This window comes from Echinops telfairi, unplaced genomic scaffold (genome assembly GCF_000313985.2).
Source record: "Echinops telfairi isolate 266 unplaced genomic scaffold, ASM31398v2 ScPeMD7_1;HRSCAF=3_0, whole genome shotgun sequence".
Taxonomy (NCBI): domain Eukaryota; kingdom Metazoa; phylum Chordata; class Mammalia; order Afrosoricida; family Tenrecidae; genus Echinops; species Echinops telfairi.
Genome location: NW_022103896.1, coordinates 78871425 through 78876903, shown reverse-complemented (window position 1 = coordinate 78876903; position 5479 = coordinate 78871425). Strand labels below are relative to the sequence as shown.

General features: G+C 35.8%; 1 pseudogene; it reads right to left on the bottom strand.

The window, feature by feature from the left end:
* Positions 1-2033: 2033 nt before the first annotated feature.
* LOC101659474 lies at positions 2034-2252 on the bottom strand (annotated as a pseudogene).
* Between the last annotated feature and the right edge of the window lie 3227 nt (positions 2253-5479).

Below are 5479 nucleotides of genomic sequence, written 5' to 3'. Positions count from 1 at the left end.
TATTTCTTTCTCTGACTTTTAATTGAGTCTTTCAAGAAACTGATTCATTTCATTTCAATTTCACTGAAGAAAATGGTCAATTTTATAAAAATTGTGGGCATAGAATTGTTCAGAGAGTTCCCTTATTATTCTTTTGATGTCTATAAAACCAGTAGTCCTCTTTTATATCTAATTTTGGTAATTTCTGGTTTCTTTTTTCCTCTCCCCCTTAGTGAGCCTGGCAAGAGTTTGAAAAACTGTTCTGACCCTTTCAAAGAAGCTGTTCTTGGTTTCACTGGATTTTTATATATATGTTCAATTTGTACTATTTTTAACAATTATTTCTTTCTTCAAGCTTAATTTTGCTTTATTTTTCTAGTTTCCTGAGATTAAATTATTGATTTCATATCTTTGATGTTGTCTTACACATTCATTTAATGCTATAAGTTTCCCTCTAAGTCCTATTTTTGTGGTATTGCATAAACTTTGACGGTTGTATCTTCACTTTAAGTTAGTTCAAATTATGTTTTACATTTTACTTGAGCCTTTGTATTTGACCCATGTGCTATTTGGATAAAGGAAAATTGGGAGTAAAAACACGAGATGGAGTAAGTAAAGATTGATATCCCAGGCATTAGTGAATTGGAATGGACTGACGGATGCCATTTTGAATTATACAGTAAGATGTTTCCTATGCCTAGAACGATAAATGCAAGGGGAATGTTGACACATTTATTATCCAAAAATACAGTCTGGAGTACATCTCACCTGAGTTTTGAGAATATCTCAATAAATCATAGATTTGACTCATTGAACACTAGTGACAGGAAATCTGGTAAGTGTGGAATGACATCAAGAACATCATATATGAAGAAAGTAAGAGGTCATTAAAAAGACAGACAAGACGAATAACAAAGTGGATATTAGAAAAGACTCGGAAACTTGCCCTTAATCAGAGAAGCTAAAGCAAAAAGGAAGACACAATGAATTAGAGAGGCTGGGAGACATTTCAAAGGGCATCTCAAGATGACAAAGAAACATTTTTTTAATATGGATAAGTACATTTGAAAATTTCTTACCAGGAACTCCTACATACCGAAGCAAATAACTATGAAACTCCTGTTCAAGTTGAGAGGCAAAACATAAACTGCACTTAAAGTGCTGTGTTTAAAAAAGAAATCAAAAATACAGATTATATTATGGGAAAATTAAATTTGTTTCATTTTTGAATTCCTGAAACTAGAAAGGATGAAAAACATATATAGTATCATTAGTCTATAATTGTTCTATTTTATTTTCTTCATTCTAAGATTGGAGTCTTTTTCCAGACTGGTAGCTACTTTGTTAAACTTGTGGTTGAGACATTTATCTATATTTGATCAGAAGTTTCAGAGGCTACTACACAAGTCAGCTAGTCTAAACTTATATTGAATATGAACATTATCAATAATATTCTGAAGCTACATCTTTTTTATGTCCCTTCTTAGGAAATGCAGTCTTATTTTAAATGATTTAAAAACAGTAATAAACTACAGAGCTTTCTAAGAGTGGAGGTAATCTGGTTCATGTGCATAAAAAATTGCCTGGTCAGCAGAAAAGCAAGCATTATTAAATATGAATACAATCCTTACAAATATTGAACAATAGTTTTCTGTGATTAAAAAAGCTAGTTCACAAAGGTCCCAAGATTTTATGAAGATGTTTCATATCCAAATCACAGTGTAAGAAATTTGGTAACTGACTGACAAGTCTTGTTTTCTACTAAACTTTGGTATCAAACACAATAGAATGACGTGTAGAATGTGATATTGTTGTGACAATATTGAAGCTCCTTATTACAGATATATTAATCTCCTCAAGTACTAAATGATTACATCTTATTTATATAGAACATTGGTCCAGTACCATAGAAATGGAGAGCAGCAGTTGGAAATATATCTCACTTCATGTTCTGAGATTAAAAAAAGGGTTAACTCTTCTTTCCATTCTTTTCTTCATATAAATATTTTTTCATAATGAGATCTGATGGCAATTAATTGCCAGAATTTTCATAGCTACTGTATTAAGGGGATGCTGAAGGCCATCACTGTATAACATACTACCACATAAGGATTCTTCTGTTTACCAATTCAGGCACACTTCCAAAAAATACCCAACAATCCAGTTTTATTTCTGTTTAGGAGAATGGGTGCTAAGGATAAAATATAAGCACAGGTACATATAAGTAGTGAAGTTACAGAAAACAGATTCTGGAAATTGAAAATAGTAGACATAATGAGCCCAATGGAGCCCCAACCATATCACCTTTCTAGGTCCTGGGCCAAATTAAATTATTATACTGAAATATGCAAAGACCTGGAGTTGAAAGCCAAAAAATAACACATTCAGCATATATCAAGTTGAGAGCATTTAAGAAAAAATGCAAGGCTCACGTTGCAATACTGAAAGATTCTGAGAAAAATATTAAACAGCGCAGGAAGCACAAAACAAGAGAAAAGGAATACAGAGTCACTGTAACAAAAATAACTCATTTACTTTTAACCATTTTAAGAGGTAGCAAATAATTAAGAACTAATTTTACTGAAGGAAGAAGTCCAAACTGTACTGTAGGCATTAGCCAAAAATAAGGCTCTGGGAATTAACAGAGTATTGATTAAGATGTTTCAACTCACTGGAAACACAAACTAGTCTAAGCCAGGAAATTTGGAAAATGGTTACCTGGACAACTGACTGGAAGAGATCCATATTTGGACATATCCCCAAGTAAGAGGACCCAATAGAACATAGAAATTTTGGAACAATATCATTTTTATCACATGAAAGTAAAATTTGCTGAATTTCACTCAACAATGGTTGCCACAGTACATTGCTAGATGGGGAGCTGCTAGAAATACAAGCTGGATTTAGCAGAATATGTGGAAGGAGAAGTATCATTGCTCATGACAATAGATCTTGACTGAAAGCAGAGAATATCAGAATGATCCTCACTTATATTGATTGACTATGTAAAGGTATTCAACTCTGCGGATTACAACAAACTATGAATAACATTGAGAAGAATGGAAATTCCAGAACAGTTCATTGTGATCATGTGGACCTGCACAAAGACCAAGTTGCAGCCATTTGAACAGAGCAAGGGAATACTGTATGGATTAAAATCGGGAAAGGTGTGCACCAGAATTGTATCCTCCACCATACTTATTAAATCTGTATTTGAAGCAAATAATTGGAGATTCTGAACTACATGGAATTCCGGACTACAACAAAGAATCCTTTGTTCAGTTAATCTGAGATTCTGGAATATGATCTGAGATTCTGTATTCAAGACAAGAAGTGTCATCTAAATTGGAGGGAGGCTTATTAACAACCTGTAATATGCAAATGACACAACTTTGCTTGCAGAAAGTGAAGAGGACTTGAAGCCTTTGCTGATGAAAATCTAGGACTATAGCTTTCAGTGTGGATTGCAACTCAATGTAAAAAATTAAAAACTCCCAAATACTTACAACTGGACCCATAGATGACATCATAATAAACGGACAGAAGATTGAAATTGTCAAGACTTTCTCCTTGCTTGGATTCATAATCACTGCCCATTGAAGCAGCGGCAAGATTCAAATGATGGACTGCACTGGGTCAGTCTGCTGCACAAGACTTCTTTAAAGTGTTGACGAGCTCGGATGTCACTTTGCAAACCAAAATGCGCTTGATCCAGATCATGATACTTCCAATCACCTCCTATGCATGTACAAGATGGACATTAAACAAGGAAGACCAAAGAAGAATTAATGCATTTGAGTTATAGTGTTGGCGAAAACTATTGAAAGTACCACGGACTGCTGAAAGAATAAACAAATCTGCCTTCGAAGAAGTACATCCAGAAAGCGCCTTAGAAGTGTGGCCGATGCGACTTCGTGTCACGCTACTTTCAGCATGCTACCAGGGGAGAGCACTCCCCGGAAAAGGACCTCATGTTCGGTAAAGTGGAAAGGAAGGGAAAGAGAGGAAGACACTCCAGGAGGTGAGTGGACTCGGTGGCTGCAACAAAGGACTCCAACTTAACAGTCGCGAGGATACGCAGGACTGCGGAGTCCTGTCTGTGGTGCACAGGGTCGCTTTGAGTCAGAAGCAACTTGGCAGCACCTACCAACCATAGCTTCTTTCTGTTATTGATTTGAGTGTTATTATTTTGTGATCTGAGCACACACCTGTTATAATCTCTATTATTTTAGCTCTAGTGTAGGGTGGGCTATCTATTGGGGTGTCAAACACAAGGGGAGCAGTTTAAAAGCACCTGCTACTCTATGGGGCCCTGGTAAGGTCGTGGTTATGCTGGGCTGCTAACCACAAAGTCAGCATTTCGAAACCATCAGCTGCTTCACAGAATAAAGACAAGGCTTTCTAATCCCTTACAAATATTAGTCTTGGATACCCACAGGCGTAGTTCTACCATGTCCATAGAGTCTCTATGAGTCAGAATTGACTTTGTGGCAATGAATTTAGTTTTGGTTACTCTGAGGAAGAAACGAATCTTTCTAAGTCTAACCGCTTTCTGCTCCTGTAAAGAACAAGAGCCTCAGAATACCAACAAGGACAGTTCTAATGTGTCCTGGAGGGTCGCTGCGAGTTGACATTGACTCTAGGACAGTGAGATTGGCTTTTTGAGTAGAAGGTATATTTGTGATCCAGAATGTGACTTATCTTGGTGAGTCTTTCGCTGTGGGAACGTCTTCCACTTTCATTGCTGTTGGTTGGAGTGGTTTACAAATACTAGAATAAATTGAATGATTATGCTTGTCAGGTCAGCTATATCATTGTAAACATTCTGGCTACTGGACCTAGGAGTTCTGCTAACCTTGTTGGGTAAACCTTGCGAGGTCAGGGGTTCAAAGCCACCAGCCACTTTGCAGGAGAAAGATGAGGCTGTTTGTTTCTATAGCTGTTTGTTTCGAGCTTTAAAAACTAAGTAGGTTGGACTCAAAGCCTTGGTAGCAGAGGGTTTGGCTTGGTCACCTTCATCTGTCAATTATTAATGTGTTGATATCACCAACATTAACACTGGATTTATCCATTTCTCCTTTTCTGTCTTATTTATTTGAAGCTCTTTTAGCATTTAGGATTGCTTTATTCTTTTTTGAGAATTTACTCTTTTGTCTTTATGTAATGCTTGGATTTCTTATTCTGAAGTCTAGTTTGTCTGAATTTAATGTTGGTAATTCACTTTTTAAAAAAAATTAGTGTTTCCATATCTGTCTATTCCCTTTATATGGAAAATTACTTTCTTTTAAACAGTATACACTTAGAGCTTTCATTGTTGTTGTTATTGTGCATTCTGGCAATCTCCATCTTTACATTAGAGTGTCTAAAACATTTACATTTAAAGATATTGTTGATGTAGTTGGGGCAATATCCTTTATTTAAATCATTTTATTAGGGGCTCATGCAACTCTTATCACAATCCATACATACGTCAATTGTGTAAAGCACATTTGTACATTCA